Raw genomic sequence first — 19,869 nt, forward strand, 5'->3', positions numbered from 1 at the left:
AGCGAACCGGCAGTAGTGCCTGCCGGAACCCACCCCTGGACATACTATATCTATAATTTCCTACAGCTGTTCACAAATCCTGCCTTTGGCCATCCTGGGCATAAATTGTTTCAACTTCTACCCTCAAAATGACGCTATAGGGCACTGCACACCAGAACAACTAGGCACAAGAACAGTTTTTTTCCTGAATGTCACTCATCACTCTACTAAACAACTAATTCCTACAACACAAATTATTTACTAAGACTGTATTACTATTATTTTTCTCATCCTTCCTAGTACCTATCTCTTACACCAAAGACAAATTCCTTGTGTGTCCAATAACAGTTGGCCAATAAAGAATTCTATTCTATTCTATTCTATTCTATTCTATTCTATTTTCATCTTAACCCTTTTCTCATTAAAACATATTGGGTATTTTGTGAATTTTAAGAAATGCTTCATTTCGAAGTGATGTAGAAGCTTTTTTTAAAAAAAATGGCACCACATTTTAGGTTTATTTTTCAATGAACAATACTACAACATTTACTCTAATCTGAAATAGTGTTTTTTTAAAAAATGATTTGTTTCTTTTATAATATGCAAAAGAGAAAAGAGAGAAAGAAGGGAGGTGAGGAAAAAAATAGTTTCTTCCCTGTTTAACAACAACAACAACAAAAAGTACATTAAGTGACCATGGAATCACATAACCTTGAACATACAAAAGAAACTTAACATGTATATAAAATAATGGAACAGAAGGTAGCCTGGAACTAATTTGGAGGAAACAAATAATTGCTAGATAAAATGAATTCCGACGAGTTGATGACCCAAATACACCCCATTGGCTCTCTAATCGTTTTAAATGTTTAATTGAGACATTGAGACACAAGGCCACACTTTTAAAATAATGCCCAACAATGAAGCAGAAATATGAAAGTTCTAAAGGATTTGATATTGACTGTTTCACTTCTCTGAAAACTGAGAAAAGTGATTATAGATTCATGTATTTCAAAATCTCACACAGCTACATCATTGTTCATTTCGTCTTTCATCTCATCCTATTCAGGAGAGAGCAAATAATTAAAATAATAATAATACAAAACAGTTTAAATAGGCTGTTTCTTAAGGCGACTGGACTTACCAAGATAATATGAACCCCGTCTACAGCTGGGTGGTCCTTCTATGTCTCTTTGTGTGTGATTTGAGTGTCATTTATTTACTTGTTCCATTTCTACACTGCCTATCTCCCTAATACATCAGGAGGGTGGCTTACAATATAGTGTTAAAATGTGCCAAAAAATAAAATAAAATGTGAATAAAAAGATTAAAAGTTCAAAAACAAGATGAAGGACAATCTGGGGCTGAGACTCTTCTCTATCCTGTCAATCACCCACAATTTCAGGGATAGCAACAGTGCCAGGTTTTTAGGCTCTTCCAGAAGTCCTGGGAGCAAATGTTACGTCTGATAGGAGAATATTCCTGTTATGTCATACCATGCCATGCTGTTATATTATCATGAAGAGAGATCTGTCTGTCTGTCTGTCTATCATCTATCTATCTATCTATCTATCTATCATCTATCTATCTTCTATCTATCTATCTATCTATCTATCTATCTATCTATCATCTATCTATCTACCTATCGATCTATCGATCTATCGATCTATCGATCTATCTTTCTCATCTATCCTCTATCTTCCATCTATCCAGCTATCCATCTATCCATCTATCATCTATCTATCTATCATCTATCTATCTATCTATCTATCTATCTATCATTATTATCTATATTCTATCGTCTATTTTCTATCTATCATCTGTCATTTATCTATCTATTTGTCTATCTTCTATTATCTATCTACTATCATCTATATTACATAAATATATATTTGTCACATATAGGGATGATCTTGTATTGTGGAAGATATCTGATAATGGAGATTTGTTTGACTTAATTTAAAACTGTCCAACATTTAATACCATGAGCATTTTTTGTGTTGTCTTCAAGATTTATACTGATGGAGTAATATTTTAGATGAGAAAGTCCTTGTAAATGTTCAGAGACAGAAATTATTTAAAAAAATAAAACTATTGTTAGAGAAGAGCAAATATTTATTACTCAAATGCTGAATAGGTGGGAGGGATTCTTTCTTTCTTTTCTTTCTTTAACCATCCATCCATTCATTTTAATTTTTCACAACAAAATACTCATCTTTCTTTTTTAAAGATAGTAAACAGGCAAAGAAGAATCCAATGCTTTGTACACAGAGGAAAACATATGAACATGAATTGATTGTTGTTCAACCAGGACTATCTGTACTTTACCAATACAATATTTAAACATTTTTAAAAAAACAAAGTTCTCAGGAAGCAACTTGACAAATAATTTCAGAAAGCTATTAGAAGAGATAAGGAGCAGGTCTTCCCAATGATTCAGAGGAAGGTTCTAGTTTCAAATGTGAATGCTAAAGGATGTCAACTGACAGACAATAACTGATTCCAAGAAGGTTAAAGAAAGATGGAACAGTATAGTGGATAGGATAAGATAGGATAGGATAGGGTAGGGTAGGGTAGGGTAGGGTAGGGTAGGGTAGGGTAGGGTAGGATAGGATAGGATAGGATAGAATAGAATAGAATAGAATAGAATAGAATAGAATAGAATAGAATAGAATAGAATAGAATAGAATTCTGTATTGGCCAAGTGTGATTGGACATACAAGGAATTTGTCTTTGGTGCACTGTATATTCACAAAATTCACAAAAACCTCTAATACTAGAAGATGAAATTAGATCAGTGCTCCGGTCATTACCTACTTGGTGTAAGAGATGAGCAGGCTGAGCCTAAGAGAGGGGGTCAGACACATTAAAACAAAAATGGAAAATGATGTTAAATTAAAAATATTATTTAGTATCAACCTGAAAACAGCATGCAGGGACTGAATAGTATATTGGGGGAAATGATAATAGAATAGAATAGAATAGAATTCTTTATTGCCCAAGTGTGATTGGACACACAAGGAATTTGTCTTTGGTGCATGTGCTCTCAGTGTACATAAAAGAAAAGATACATTCATCACGAATCATAAGGTGCAACACTTAATGATAGTCATCAGGTACAAGTAAGCAATCAAATCATACTAGGAAACAATCAATATAAATTGTAAGGATACAAGCAACAAAGTTACAGTCATACAGTCATAATTGGGAGGAGATGGGTGATAGGAATGATGATAAGATTAATAGTAATAGTAATGCAGACTTAGTTTGACAGCGTTGAAGGAATTATTTGTTTAGCAGAGTGATGGCATTCGGGAAAAATGTTCTTGTGTCTAGTTGTTCTGGTGTGCAGGGCTCTATAGCGTCGTTTCGAGTGTAGGAGTTGAAACAATTTATGTCCAGTATTTGAGGGGTCTGTAGATATTTTCACAGCCCTCTTTTTGACTCGTGCAGTATACAGGTCCTCAATGGAAGGCAGGTTGGCAGTAATTGCCTTTTCTGCAGCTCTAATTATCCTCTGAAGTCTGTGTCTGTCTTGTTGGGTTGCAGAAACAAACCAGACAGTTATGGAGGTGCAGATGACAGACTCAAGCCAAGCCAAGATTCAAGGCAAGCTGTGCCAGCAAATCTGGAGGAAAAACACAGCAGCCAACCATTTGGAAGAGGTCAATCTAGATTCCAGTTCCCGCCAAAAGGGGCTCAACTGTGTTCATGCTGGAGTGCAATATCCTTAAATTGACATACTAGAAAAATAACGCTTAGGAGCATCTCATGCAGCAGAGCCCTATATGGAAAAAAGAGATGCCAGATGTTCCAGCTGGCTTGAAAGATGGAAGACCATGAGACGTTCTTTCTGATGCACGCTGGATAATTGAGAAAGTCAAAGAATGCCAAAAAGAAGTCATTATGTGCTTCATTGATTATAGAAAGCCTTTGATTGTGTCAATCATGTCAAGCTGTGGAAAGTGCTCAGGAAAAATGGAAGCCTCAGAATATTTCACTGTCCTCCTGAGAAATTTATATACAGCATAGGAAGCCGCAAGTCCAAACAGAATGTGGTGAAACAGACCGGATCCTGTTGCCAAAGGAGTGCAAGAAGGCTGGATACTGTTCCCTTATTTATTAAACCTATATATGATGAACACCTATAAAGATAAGCTGGACTGGAAGATGGACATGGTTTTAAAACTGAAAGAAGATGTTTTAAAAAAAAACCTGTCCTGATGACCATAGTCTGAAAATGCAAATGATCTGCAAGATCTAGTAATGAAAGTGAAAGAGCACTGTGAAAAAATTAGATTAAAATTAAATATGAAGAACAAGCTAACGGCCACCATTAGAACAATCAGCCTTAAAATTGGCAATGGAATTATTTACAGGAAGTGAGTGTTAGGGTTCCAAATAGCATCCAAAAGTAAATAACAGTGCAAGGCAAAGTATTGCTCAAAAGTTCCAATTTATTAAGAGAGCCATGCTGGCACATCTGGGAAAATTTGAATCTGAAATATTCCCGGTTTTCCCCACCCAGTTGAAAGATCAAGATCTTGCCCCCCCCCCCACCCACCCACAAGCCCATCACATGGTCCAATCTTCCACTGCCATGCTGGCAGTTCGACCCATCCAGTTCTGTTCAGGTGCAGAGGTGCAAAGACAAAATATGACCTTGGCTTTCTAGAAAGAACGTTGTTATGGCTACATATCATCCAACTCCGTACAATCCCTCCTCCCATTTTCCCACAATAGAAAATGCATAGTAGAATAAAAAAAAAGTGTGGCAGGCCAAAGATAAAAAAAAAAAAAATGGCTGCAGGTCTGACAGTAGGTTCTGTCTTTAATATCAACTATCAATAGTAAAGGCACCAGCAATCATGAAATTCTCTAGCTCTTGGTACATTAACCATAAAAGCCTTGGAGAAGTGGATATCTTACAGTATCTTACAAGGCAAAATTATCAGTCATAACTAAAGCTGCTTTTTAAGCAAAACGTCCCCTACAGATTTGTTTCTGCCATATGCTTCCTCGCTTTTCCTTCAGTTGGTTCTATTGTCATCATCAAATTCCAATTAGGGATTCAATTCTATTTTCTATTAAGCACCTAGAACTCGGTTTGAGCTCCAATAATTTTAAGTATTAGTTGCAGGGAAATGGTGCGAACTGATTCCAAATCAAGTTATGACTAATTGAGCTTCAACCCCAATAATGCACAGGCAAACAATAGATACAAACTCAAAGTAAACCTCTCCGAACTCGATTGCAGAAAATGCAACTTCAGCAACAGAGTGGTCAATGCCTGGAATGCACTACCTGACTCTGTTGTTACATCCTCAAACCCCCAAAATTTTAACCTTAAATTGTCTACCGTGGACCTCACCCCATTCCTAAGAGGTCTGTAAGGGGGCGTGCATAAGCGCACCAGCGTGCCTAACGTCCCTGTCCTACTGTCCCTATCTATTTGTACTCACATCTTATGTATATGTGCTTGTGTGTTTATATCAGTGGTGGGATACGACCAGTATGCTGCGGTATGGGCGTCCCGGTGCCTGCTGGGAGCACCAGGTACCATTCCAGTATGGTGCTCTGGAGGGCCCGCCCACCCGCCTGTCCTCCTTATCGGTATTTGAGTCGATTGGGGCTTTCGCGCATGTGCACGGAGCGTACAGCACCTGCGCGACTCTCCGCCGAGCAGCTGGAGCATCACTGAGCGTCGCGGGCGGTAAGTACACATGTGCGTGCTGCACATGTGCTCATGCGTGCATGTGGTGGATGTCCGGCCCCGTTGCTCCATACCAGTTGCAATGGGATCAGGAACCCACCACGAGTTTATACAGTATGTTATATTCATACTTATACTTGTTTTCGCATACATGCTTGACAAACCAAAATAAATAAAAATAAATAAAAATAAGATAAGCTAGAAAAAAACAATGCTTTCCCATATATACATACATACATACATACATACATACATACATACATACATACATACATACATGCTGGTCTTGTTGTATTCAGGTCTTTTCCCGTGTAAGATTGAGATTGTCTTGGCAATGTTTCGGCGAGTTCTCACTCACCATCTTCAGGCTGGGTTTTGGGCTTAAAGCGTGATCGGAGCTGCCACTTTAAGCCGAAAACACCAGCCTGAGAATGGTGAGTGAGAACTCGCCGAAACGTTGCCAAAATAATCTCAATCTTACATGGGAAAAGACCTGAATACAACAAGACCAGCATGCACACACACACACTCACGTATATATATGTATATGCACATGTGTATGTATGCACTATGCATATGTGTGTGTGTGTTTTTAAACCGAATAATGAAAAGTCCAATGAAATATCCCTATGAAATAAATCTGAAGCTCCCCGTTCTTTTAAAACCCTCTGGCATATGTGCCTATTTCTCCCAACATATGTATCTGCATATTACATCAAAGTATACAGTACTTTAAACAGGTGGAGCCCCCTCCTCCCCTCTCAAAGGCAGGGCTCCTAATTATTCTGATGCTGTTAAAATTATTTTAATTTTGCAGCTCAGCAGATCCACATTTGTATGCTGGAAACAGGTGTTCATCAAAAGGAGATGATAAAGAGATGCCACAGCCGAGCCTTGGAACCTTGCCGGCATGGTGTGATGACAGATAAATTAGAAGAAAAAAAAATATCCTGCTCAACATCTCCCTTCTTCAGAAGGAGATTACACCTTTTTAAAAAGGCAAAACATGCAGTTCAATTACTTATTGTCTTGGCATGTGGTTGTGATGAAAGAGGCAGTCTTAAACATCAATAGAGCTAAAGTAACACCTCCAGATGGGCTTCGGAAGGAAAACTGTATCAAGATCCACCTGCACACGAAGCAATGTTTTGTTGCATTTTTTTTTCAAAAAAATAAAATAAAATAGGTAGAAACGCGTCTTCGTTCTCTCATTCAGAGTGCCCCTTCATCTAAAATAACCATATTAAAGGTAACTTGGAGCGGGATTCTTTGTTCAGACAAGGGTCTCCATTCTAGGATTATATCTTTCCTTAATGATTCTATTGTAGAATTATCTGAACATCACAAAATGAGTCCAAGCTTACAAGATTACAACATATATAGATATATAGATATATTGTGAATTGTCCTAAAAATGCGAGTTCCAGGTGTAGTTATAAAAGAAAGAGCCATTGTGATCTCCGGAACTTTAAAATATATTGCTCACTAAGCGTCTGTTAGCCACTGCTAACATCGTCAGAGTGTAAAAGCCATTAAAGTGGATGGTCCTATCACGCACGCAATGGCCAAATTGATTAACATTGTATAAAGGCAGGTATCTCTTTAATGGCTTTTACACTCTGACGATGTTAGCAGTGACTAATGAACGCTTAGTGAGCAATATATTTTAAACTTCCAGAGAGCACAATGTCTGTTTCTTTTATAGATATAGATATATATCCAGAGTACCAGCTGCAAAATGTGGCTGGCCATGGAAAGGTTTGATGTGTTTTGGAGCTGAGCATGTCATGTCCTAAAAGATGATATTTGTGGACAGAGACAGAGATCTTTATGGCTGCTTCATTTCCTAACTCATAACAAAGCTTTCACAACTACCATATTTTTCAGCGTATAAGACACCCAGAGTATAAGATGCACCAAGATTTTGAAGAGGTAAATTAAAAAGAAGTTTTTGCACTCTGCAGACCTCCCAAAAACAGCCCGTATGTTGTGAAAACGAGCCCGTTTTTTGTCAAAAAAAGGGCATGCATAACTTTTAGGAGGCTTGTAGAGTGCTCTTGTTTTTGCCCTCCCCAGCCCCCAGGAGCACTTTGCAAGCCTCCCAAAGGCTCTGCACATCTGTTTTTGTGAAGGTGGTGGGGTTTCGGGAAACCAAAAATGCTGTATTCAGTGTATAAGACTCACCCAGATTTTCACCCTTTTTTTGGGGGGGGGGATGTGTATCTTATACTTTGAAAAATACGGTAACTATAGGAGATGGCCAGGCTCAGCCCAAAGGAGGGGTCAAATGTGTCATCAGTCTCAAGTCACTTCACGCCCACAAGAGATCCAAGTCAAGCCTTCCTTGAATTCTTTTGACTCTGATCTACCTTCTGGAGCCTGGGGAGGGCAAAATATGTACCTACTAGGCCTACCGGAAGTCGGAAAACAGGCCATTTCCGGCCTCCGGAGGGCTTCTGGGGGCACAGGAGAGGCCATTTTCAGCCTCCCCAGGCTCCAAGAAAGCCATGCGCGAATGCACGGGACAGTAGGCGGGCTCATGCATGCATGTGCAGGAGGCATGGCGTGTGGAAGCATTAAGTTATGGGGTGGGCACACGAGTGTGCTTTTGGCACCCGAGGCAAAAAAGGGTCACCATCACTGCTCTAAGAGGCTTACAAATGTCAGCATAATGTCCCCAACAATCTGGGTCCTCATTTTACCAGCTTTGGATGGAATAAAGTTGAGTCATGCTTGAGTCAATCAGGATCAAACTCCTGGCAGTGGGCAGAGTTAGCCTGCAATACTGCATTCTAACCACTGTGCCACCACGGCTGCTCAGTTCCTGATGCTTTTTCTAGCCCAGTAAAAGCATCGTTTGTCTGTTCACAAGGGCCATTCAATGAAATACTGGACGAGATAATCTGCATAAGGCATGCAAATTATCTGGGTTTCACTTAGCCACGTTATTAATATACCCCGTAGAAAGACCTTTGCAAAACTGTGATAAAATAATGATAGAAACTCCAACCATATAAAATAGTCATTATGAAAGTTTAGCAGAGTTTTTAATCTATATTTCTTTTTTTTTAACCGTAGCTTGGTTTAATTAATCAGCAATTGACAAGTCCTCGTGTTTAATGCTATGTGGTCACAATAAGTTCTGATTTCTTGAAAGTAATCACTGCAAATACCTTGGAGCGGTTCTAGCCGCTGAAGAAGAAAACCAAGTTTAAATTGCAGAATTCATGTTTAAATGATCAAATTACAGGTTATAATTACGAATTAGTTCCATGTCATGCTTGACATAAACAAGAAAAAGGGCAGGTTAAAGTATATTTCTTTGGCAGTCTTTTTTTTTCTGTGTTTGGGGCTCATTATTTTGTAGATTTTGTTTGAAGCTACGTCATTCAGCAATTCAGTTTCACTTATGTTTCCTTCACAGTGAGGGTAAATGCGTATCGGCAGGAAAATTATCTCATTATTAAAAAGAATGAAAAGGTTGCATCAGTTTAAAGAAATGCCTCCTTATACAGGGAAATAAACGCAATGTATGTATTGCATGTTGTACAAGTGTAATGAAAAATTAGCCTATGGCTATTTAATGAAAGAGGGATGTGGTGGCTCATTGGCTAAGATGCTGAGCTCGTTGATCAGAAAAGTCGGCAGTTCGGTGCTTTGAATCCCTAGCGCCTGCATAACAGAGTGAGCTCCCATTACTTGTCCCAGCTTCTGCCAACATAGCAGTTTGAAAGCATATAAAAATGCAAGTAGAAAAATAGGAACCACCTTTGGTGGGAAGGTAACAGCACTCCGTGCTCCTTTGGAGTTGAGTCATGCCGGCCACATGACCACAGAGACATCTTTGGACAGCACTGGCCTTCAGCTTTGAAATGGAGATGAGCACTGCCCCCTAGATTCAGGAACGAGTAGCACATACAGTATGTGCCTTTACCTTATTTAATGAAAAAAAAATGACTTAAAAATTCATTGGGGAAAACATGAGAAAGGTTTCCCTTTCTTTGTGATAATATTTCCTGAAAAGGAATATGATTTTCTACAATTTGTGCCAGAATTTGTTCCAGAATCGATAACACTATGATTAAACCAGGTTTAATTAATTAAATTAATGAATGTGCCTCCCATTTGCGGCAAACCCTCGGCTGCTTTGTAGCGAACATTTGGCTAAATACAAAGTCCGGGTAGGAATTCAAAAATCAGAAGGATGAACAGAAAACACATTTAAGGTTAGATCAGAGAATGTATTGCTCTTTTCTGCTTGGAGAGGAAATCATACTGATAATATTAATCGATAACAAAAAAAAAAAGCGAAATGACAAAACACAGAGAAACAATAACTGAGACAAAGCTTAAAGGTGGGTTTGTTTGTTTTTTTAAAAAAAAATTATTCTGAACTCCTTCCCACTTATAAAAATTATGCAGGTCCCAAAAGATAGATATAGGTTGTACAGGTCCTTGAAGGCAAATCCATGGCATGCATGCCACAGATGGCATGCATAGCCCTCTCTGCAGGCACTTGAGCCGTTGCTCAGCTCAGCTCCACCGCGCATGGGCGTGTGCCTCCTGCTGGCCAGCTGGTTTTCAGGTCTCTGCTCCACATGCGCAGGGGGTAGGACGCATGTGTGGGGGTCAAGCAAGCTTGCATGGGGGAGTCGGGGTACATGCAGGGGGTCACATGTGCATGTGGGTGGGGGTGGAGTCACATGTGCATGTGCAGGGGATCGGGGGGGCACGGGGGGTCACACCAGAGGAGGGTTGCAAATATCGGCGCTACTGGTTTACTGGTGCTTGCGCGTACACGGAGTCATCCGGGTGGGTGGGTGGAGCTTCCCGCCACCACCACTCCTGGTTCGCCTGATCATCTTAAGTGAAAGTGAATTTGTGGTCCCCATTTTTCATGCCTGACATTTACCTCCGTACTGAAATCGTTTCTGTATTACATCTTTATTTGGAGAATTCTTTCTGATACACTATCCATCACTATCTGGATTAAGAAATTTTCAAAGGCTCTTCTAGCTTAGGCCCAGCATTGAAAGAGTTCAGAATTTCATCCTCTCTCTGGCATTAATGATAAAGCTAATTATCACAAGAGAACACAATAGCCTGCCCGCTCAACCTTCTCAGGGTGATCAAAGTAATCTGAACATAATTGCAAGTGTCCCCAACTGTACTGAAATACTCCATGAAAATTAATTATCTCAAAAAATAAAACCCTGAAGTTATCTTGGTACTACCTGGAATTATGATGTATCATGCACTGTAAGATATGACTGCATATCCTCTCATCCATCCAACATCATAATAAAGTTTGCCGATGACACAATGGTTCTGGGTCTCAGAACTGGAGAGGAAGAAGTCCAGAAGGTATCAACAAGATGCTCAAAAGACAACTTACATCTAAATACTAGTAAGACAAAAGAGATAGTGCTAGATTTCTGGAAGCACATAGAAGAATCTGCCCCACTGTATATAAAGGGGGGTTCTGTGGAGATGGTTTTCTCTTTTAAAATTCTTGGGAGTCCTTATTAGTCAAGATCTCACCTGGAAAAACAACACATCCCTGGGGATTGGCAAGGCCCAACAGAGACTTCATTTCCTTAGAGTCCTGCGAAAAAATCAGGTGGAACAACGGCTGATGACCTCTTTCTATCGGTCCACCATAGAAAGCATCCTCACATATTGTGTTACAGTATGGTACGCTGGTTTAACAGCTGTGGACAGGAAAGCACTACAGAGAGTGATCAATTCGGCACAAGAAACCATTGGTTGCCCTCTGACACCACTGGATGATATTGCCAGATCTCGCTGCTTTAGCAGAGTAAGGAAGATGCTCAGAGATGATTCACACCCTGGTCAGTGTCTCTTTGCACTTCTACCATCAGGCAGAAGGCATCACAGCACAGTCAGCCGAACCAATAGGTTTAAAAATAGTTTCTATCCTTGGGCTGTCAGACTCTTAAACACAACCGCAATCACTCCACGCACACACGGAAATGTATGACTAATTTTTCTTTTCCTTTCTTTTTCTCTCCCCCCACCCCCACCCCTTAACTACTTGCATAGGGATAATTCTTTATACTATTTATGTTGCTTGTATTTGTTGTCATGGATTGCACCAGTGAGGCTAAAACCAATTTTGTTGTATACACAATGAACAATGACAATGAAGGCTATACTATATTATGCTGAAAGAACAATTTGAGATGTAAAGGAAGTTATTAAGACCTAGAGACTATTGTATCTTTTAATATATCAAGTATCATACCTTCTCTAAAATATGCTTTGACCAGCCATGATTGATTTTTACCTGTGAGCCTTTGGGCACCTTTAATTTACTACGAAGAACACATAGTCAGAAGATACTCAAGGCTAAAAACTCCATAACCACAGATTGGATAATAGATCATATTATCATACACTGGCACAAGATTGGTTTCTGCTTCAGTTATGGTAACTGGCTTAGAGGAAAGCCATTACATACATACATACATACATACATACATACATACATACATACATACATACTTGTTTTCGTAGATTTTCACGGGTGTAGGTTTCGTGCTTGTGCAAGCAAAGTGTGATCGGAGCTGCCATCTTTCTATAAATATTGGTGGGGGTGTGTGGAGTGCTGGCTTTGTTGCTGTAAGTGGGTTGGTTGGCTGTGTTGTTACATCTTGATTAATTGATGGAGTTGATGTATGCAGATTAGTCGGCTGTTTCGTAACATCCTGTGTGGCTGAGGTACTAGCTGTGTGCCCATTAGTCTTTTTGTGTAGTAACGACTTGGGTATTGGGTTGTGTGATGACATCCTGAGCTCTAGTGTAGTGATATCCTGAGTCCTGTGCTGCAACATCCTGGGAGGTTGGCTGCATTGTACCATCCTGAGCCTTTGTGTTATAACCTCTTGAATTCTGTGATGTAATGTCCTGAGCAGATGGCTGTGATGTAACATCCTGGACTTTGGTTTGGCTCCGGGATTGCGGTCTGGCCATGTGTTCATGGCGTGTGTCGGTTTGCTTTGTGTGGGGGTCAGAGGGGGCTGCAGCAGTTGGTGATGCTGCCATGATTTGGCTTCTGGATGGTGGTTGCAGTTCATCTATGGGATGAGTTTGGGTTTGAGTCTGGTGAGGGTGATTGGTGGTGGCGTCCTGTGTTGTGCTGGGTCTGGTGTCAGTTTTCGTGGCTGGGACTCAGCGAGGTCTCACTCGCCATCTTCAGGCTGGGTTTTGGGCTTAAAGTGTGATGGGAGCTGCCGTCTTTCTATAAATCTTGGTAAGGTGTGTGTGGAGTGCTGACTTTGTTTCAGTAAGTGGAATGATTGGTTGTGTGGTTGTATCATGATTGGTAGATTGGTGCTGATTGGTGCTGGCTGTGTATCTATTGTTGTTTCATGTTGTAACGGCCTGGGTGGTGGGTGGGGCTCGTTTGTTGATTAGGGCTGGTTTCCAGATGTCTGGTAGGCGGGAGGTATCATTATGTTTATTCATGTTGTGGGGGTGTTTCTCTATTTCGATAGCTTTCATAATTATTCTCTTGTTGAAGTGTTCTGTTCTGGAGATTAACCTGGTTCCTTCAAAATTAATTTCATGTCCTGTAGCTTTAAGGTGCTGGAAAAGGGAGGAAGTTTTTTCTTTTTTTCTTACAGTGTTCTTGTGTTCTGCGATGCATGCATTTATTCTCCTGTTCGTTTGTCCTATGTATGTTGCAGGGCAGATTTTGCATGGTCTTTCGTAGACTCCTTGGTTTTCTAGCTGGATTTTGTCTTTGGGGTTTCTTAAAATGTTGGCTATTTTTGGGTCAGTGTTGAAGGCTGTCTTAATATTGTGTTTGTGGAGAATTTTGCTGATTTTATCTGTGGTGCCTTTGATGTAAGGGTGGAGGGCAATGCCATTGTCCTGTTCTGTGTCTCGGTTTTTTGGGGGAGTCTCTCTTTGGATTAGGTTGGTAATTGTTTTTCTTTGGAATCCGTTGGAGATTAATACGTTTGTGAGAGTGTGTAATTCAGTTTTCAGGTGGTCTTTGTCGGCTAGGCATTTGGTTCTGGAGATGAGGCTCTTGGCTACAGAGTTGATCTGTGCAGGGTGGTGATAGGATTGTGCGTTTAAGTAGTGGTGTGTGTTTTTTTCCGGTAGATGGTGTGTCCTAGGGAACCATTGGTTTTTTTGTAGATTAGGACATCCAGAAAGGGAAGTTGGTCACACTTTAAGTCCAAAACCCAGCCTGAAGATGGCGAGTGAGACCTTGCTGAAACGTTGCCAAGACAATCTCAATCTTACATGGGAAAAGACCCAAATACAACAAGATAAAATAAAGTAATAAAGACATTGAAATCCAGAAGAGAAGGGAGAGAGCGAGGCTACAACATTTAGTAAATACTGTAATAGTAAATATTTTATTAACATTTAGTCCCAGGAGTCTATAAGAGTGGGGACAAGTAACAAAACATATGTCACTGCATCGTAAAGCTGGGGTGTCTAACGTTAGCAACTTTAAGACCTGTGGACTTCAATTCCCAGAATTTCCCAGTCAACCATGTTGCCTGGGGAATTCTGGGAGTTGAAGTCCACAGGTCTTAAAGTTGCTAACGTTAGACACTTCTATCATTAGGCAATCTCGGTCTATTACATGCTTTTGATGTTGCAAGTACCAGGGGATGGACCTTAACCACTTTAGAGGTTCTCAGTTGACAAAAAAGTCATGAAACCAGGTGTGACTCGTTTAACACTACCTTACTTATTTTTATTTTTATTTTTTTTAGAATAGAATAGAATAGAATAGAATACTTTATTGGCCAAGTGTGATTGGACACACAAGGAATCTGTCTTTGGTGCATATGTGTCAATGTACATAAAAGAAAAGATACATTCGCCATGAATCCTAAGGTACAACACTTAATGATAGTCATAGGGTACAAGTAAGCAATCAAATCATACTAGGAAAGAATCAATATAAATCGTAAGGATGCAAGCAACAAAGTTACAGTCATACAGTCATAAGTGGGAGGAGATGGGTGATAGGAACGATGAGAAGATTAATATTAATAGTAATGCAGACTTAGTAAACAGTTTGACAGTGTTGAGGGAATTATTTGTTTACCAGAGTGAGTAGGGACTCCTGCTAAAAGTTAAAATGGGTGGTCCCAGCATCCCAGCATTCTAATTCCCATAACTCATTCCCAACCTGCAAGGTTGATATGATGGCATCACCAGAGAGCCTATTGTCTTTAGTAGCACTACGAATGTAACATTAGCTATCCGCATTCACTGTCTACGCTTTTGTCATATATATCATGAGCTTCCATAACAGGGGGCCCCCAACTGTACTGAAAATCATGAGTGGATGAGATCAATGCTAATCGAAGGAGACAGAATAAGCCATGGTGCAAGAAAAGGCAAGGTGCGACCCATGAAGCTGCTCTCCTCAATGTCAAATTCTTTTAAGAGGGATGCATCTGAAAACACGCAGGACTCAGCCTTGGAACTTGAGAAATAGAACACATTTTTGAAAAATCTACTTTGGAAGGGAAAAAGGAAGGAGTGAATATATACAGAAAATGATCCATTTCTTACCATGCAACTAGAAAAAGAAGCCAGAACTTAACAGAACTGAGCAGAAGAGAGCAATGACCTAGCATTACATGTAACTTCTAATTTCAGTTCTTTCAGCAGTACAAGAATTAAGCAAAGGGTTTTCTTTGTAGCTTTCTGGGAATATTGATGATATCACTGATGCAGTCGATGGGAAAGATTGTTCCAGAGCTCCAGTAAACAGCTAGTTGATTCATACTGACGTCATCTCAAGCCTGCCATTTACTTCCTGTTATTTCTGTTATAAAATGTAATGTAGAATTCATGGTTCATCAATATTCAATTTTTTTTTAAAGGTGCACGCTCCATTTTATGTAAATACTTGCAAGGATACATAAAGAAATGCAAATATTTACCCCGCGTCTCCTAAGTATTCATGATAATCCATTGTAAAAAAAAAATTAGGTGGAATGAGAGAACGATTCATAGTAAATAGCCCAAGGACATCTTATGAACTTTACAACAGAGGAAGAACTGGGAACCCTGCATACACAGTTGTAGCCAGTTTCTCTAATCCTTTGACTTTACAACAATCAGAACAAACGAAGAGGCTATTATATTTGCTGGACATAAATGATTTAATTAAGAACTCCATCAGTCTTCTCCCTATTATAAATCTAATTCAGAACTTTGATAATTATATTATTATAATATAATTATAATATGCTGCAGCTGCCAAAAAAGCCAATGGCAGTCCTAAGCTGCATTAACAGGGGATAGAATCATACAAAGTGATAGTACTGCTTTATAATACTTTGGTAAGATCACACCTTGAATACTGCATCCAGTTTTGGTCATCACAATACCAAAAAAATGTCGGGACTCTAGAAAAAGTTCAGAGAAGAGCAACAAAGATGGTTAGGGAGCTAGAGGCAAAAATATATGAATGGTTGCAGGAACTGGGTGTGTCTAGTCTAATGAAGAGAAGGACTAGGGGTACATGATAGCATTGTTCCAATATTTGAAGGGCTGCCACAAAGAATAAGGAGTCAACTTATTTTCCAAACCACCTGAAGACAGGACATGGAGCAACAGATGGAAACTTACCAAGGAGAGATCCAACCTAGAAATAAGAAGAAATTTCCTGACAGTGAGAGGAGGATCATGGAGGCTGGGGAAGGCTCAGACAAGGCCTCTACATAGGAGGCAGAGACGGGGCTGAGGCCCTCTGGCAGTGATTAGGTGCCCATGGAGCTAGACAGCAGTGAAGCAGAGGAACAGCTAGAGCCTGTTTCCAGTGTGCGCATGCGCAGAGCTGCCAGAAGAAAAGAACAACTCAGAAATCAGGGTAGACTTGGGAGTAAAGTCACAGGTGGAAGGTGATTGACCCTTCCCATAGGAAATAAAAGAGGAGCAAAAGGGGAGTGGACTTTTGCAGGAAACAATGTGTTTGTTCGGTCATTAGATTCCTTTCAAGAGTATGAAGTGTGAAGATCTGTCCATGCATCTCATGGCCAGTCTTTCCTTCCACAGCACCTCATTTGGAAAATATTTACATGGCAGCTTTCCAAGATAGATAAGGTCTGTAGTCATAAATATTCTTTTGAAAGATTGTTTTCCAAGCCTTGCTGAATGTGAACTTAGCTTTTGAATTTAAACATTTTATTGGATTATAGAGTCAAATACAGAGAGAGAGAGAGAGAGAGAGAGAGAGAGAGAGAGAGAGAGAGAGAGAGAGAGAGAGAGAGAGAGAGAGACCCAGTGGGGAGGAAAAGGGGAAAGACAAGTGAGAAGGGGAGGGAGAAAAGGAAAAAAATTGTTCAGTTCTGACTCTCTCTGTTGCAGGAGAATATAAACCAGCCATATGTATAACAACAAATCAATCTAATCAGTAAAACCCAAAATCAAAGGTTCATTTTTCCCCACCTCAAGCACAAGCCTAAATTGACCATTTTGATGGAAGAAAAAATTATAAGTTGCTACATGGAGACCACTTGTGGATTTTGGGAGTCATGGTGGCACAATGGTTAGAGTGCAGTACTGCAGGCTACTTCTGCTGACTGTCAGCTGAATGCAGTTTGGCAGTTCGATTCTCACTGGCGAAGTGGGTAAAATGAGAACCCAGATTGTTGGGTGCAATAGGCTGATTGTGTAAACCACTTAGAGAGCAGGGGTGGTATGCTGCCAGTTCGCACTGGTTCGGGCGAACCGGTAATGGCAGCAGCCCGGGGCTCCGCCCACCGACCCAGACATCATCAAGTCATGTCGGCGCATGCACGCCCGCCCCCGCTACCAAACCGGTAGTGAAGAAAATAGAATACCATTACTGTTAGAGAGGGCTGTAAAGCACTTTAAAGCGGGATATAAGTTTAATTGCTATTGCTATTGTGCTTGAGGTGGAACAATATCTTGGTTAGCAACAGAAATACTGCTCCTAAATGTGGTCGTAAGTTGAGGACTGCCTGTACACCTTTATAGCAGGAAGACAGGGCAGTATATCCTTATGATATTCACCCCACGTGGTTTCCCCAAGGAGTCCATCCCCTAGAGATGGTGTAGGATTTCCTATCTAAGCAGGGGGTTGGACTAGAAGACCTTCAAGGTCCCTTCCAACTCTGTTATTCTATTCTATTCCATTCTATGCTATTCTATTCTACTCTACTCTATTCTATTCTAGAGTTAAAAAGGTTCCTCAGAAACCCAGCCACCTGCTAAAATGGAAGTGCAAATTGTGTAGCTACACAGACGACTGCACCTTTATCTGGGCATTATACATAGCCCCTGTAAGCCAACAGAGCAGAGCGTTGCTGGAAAACCAGTCACCAAGCGTATCAGTCAGGCAGAAAATGAAAACCAGCAAATGTTTCCTTCCCCTAAACACTTGTGTTGATGTCAGAGTCACGCAACGGTGGGAGAATATGAACTCATTTTTTTCAGTCACACAAATGCAGCTACTAATCAGCAAAATTCACGTTAATTGAAAAACTACAGTCACCTGAGAACCAATTTTCCAGACCTGTTGAGCTGTCAAATATTGCGATAAGATATAGCGTAGCTTGCACCAGGCTGAACATTGTTCAGCAAACAGCTTCTGACTCACAAAATAAGCAGGCAAATTATCAACTAATTTGAAGTTGGAAATGTTACCCACCCAGGCCTGTTTTTGAAGCAAAGCAATTGAGAGTCATCCATTTAAAACTAATAGGCAAACAGTTGTTAGCGCTTCTAATTTGTTAAGGCGGAGAACATGATTTCTTTGTATTATCCTTGCTCAGTGCATAACAAAAATAAATAAATAGATTCCTCCCCCCACCCCCTGTAAAACAATATTTCTTGCATGTCTGACTCATTGATAGACTACTGTTAAACACCCCATTCACCAGAATTTTCATTTCTGGGAGCAAGTATTGTTCTTATTGCTATAGTTGATGCTGAAATGATTCCTTTTCTGTTTTCTTTTTTTAAAAAAGACAACAGCAACCTGATTTAGCTTTCTGCATTGACATCTGTAATTAAAATCCTGCAAAATTCGCAGCAGTACCATTATCCGAGGTCCACATTCTGCAATCTTCAGCCAAGTAGAAGATGCTCAGCTGCATTTTTTTCTTTCCCCAAGCAGAAATGTTCTGCTGGAGCAAAGGTATCTAATTCCAAGAATTTGGGGGTTTAAAGTGGGGTTTAAAATTTCAACACATTGCAAACCTCCAAAACACAATGAAGCAGAAGCTTGTCCACCCTAAGGATAAAACACCCAGACATAAACTGAGCAAAGTGATAGATGCAGTACAATGAGACATGTACAGGTCTGTATATGGGAGAAACAAAACAACCACTTCACAAATGAATGGCACAACATAGGAGAACAAAATCATCAGGACAAGATTCAGCAGTCCATCGGCATTTGAAAGACAAAGGTCATTCTTTGGAAGACAGCAAAGTCCACATTCTGGACAGAGAGGGTCACGGGTTTGAAAGAGGAGTAAAGGAGCCATATATGTGAAAATTGAACGGTCCTCTCTCAACAGAGCGGGAGGGATACAAACACCACCTATCTCCTGTTTACAATATAGTCCTTTCAGCAGTTCCAAGAAGGTTCCACACCTGTGGTGGGTTCCGGATCCTGTTCCAACCGGTACAGTTGGAACGGGCCCAGTGTCACCCACATGGACCCGCGCGGCGCACGCATGCATTGTAGCTGCCAGCGACGTGTCTGCAAGCCTCTGTGACATGTGCATGCGTGGAAGCACCGAAGGTTTTAAAGGACAGGTAAGGAGCTTGGGCAGGTGGGTGGGCCCTCCGGAGCACCGTACCGGAACGGTACCCAGTGCTCCGGGCATCCTCTGGTACGCCCGTACTGGGGCATACCGCCTGCAACCCACCACTGTTCCACACCCATTTGCTCTATTCAGGAGACCTCAAGGGCACAGATAAACCTGCAAAAGGCCTCAACGACTCTCAGAAAGAGTGCTAACAACCAGATGACTGAAAGGAATATAAATCCTTCCATCCTCTACCATTCAGTCAGAACCTGAAGAAGCTTCTTGGATGAGAAGTGAAACATCTTCAAAGTCTAGAAAAGCATCCTTGGGACAACCATGACCTTGGTGACTAAGAATCTCCAAAGATACCCAATTATTTTATGGAATTCA

The sequence above is a fragment of the Natrix helvetica genome, assembly GCF_964273705.1.
Source record: "Natrix helvetica genome assembly, chromosome: 5".
In the NCBI taxonomy this organism is placed as follows: Eukaryota; Metazoa; Chordata; class Lepidosauria; order Squamata; family Natricidae; genus Natrix; species Natrix helvetica.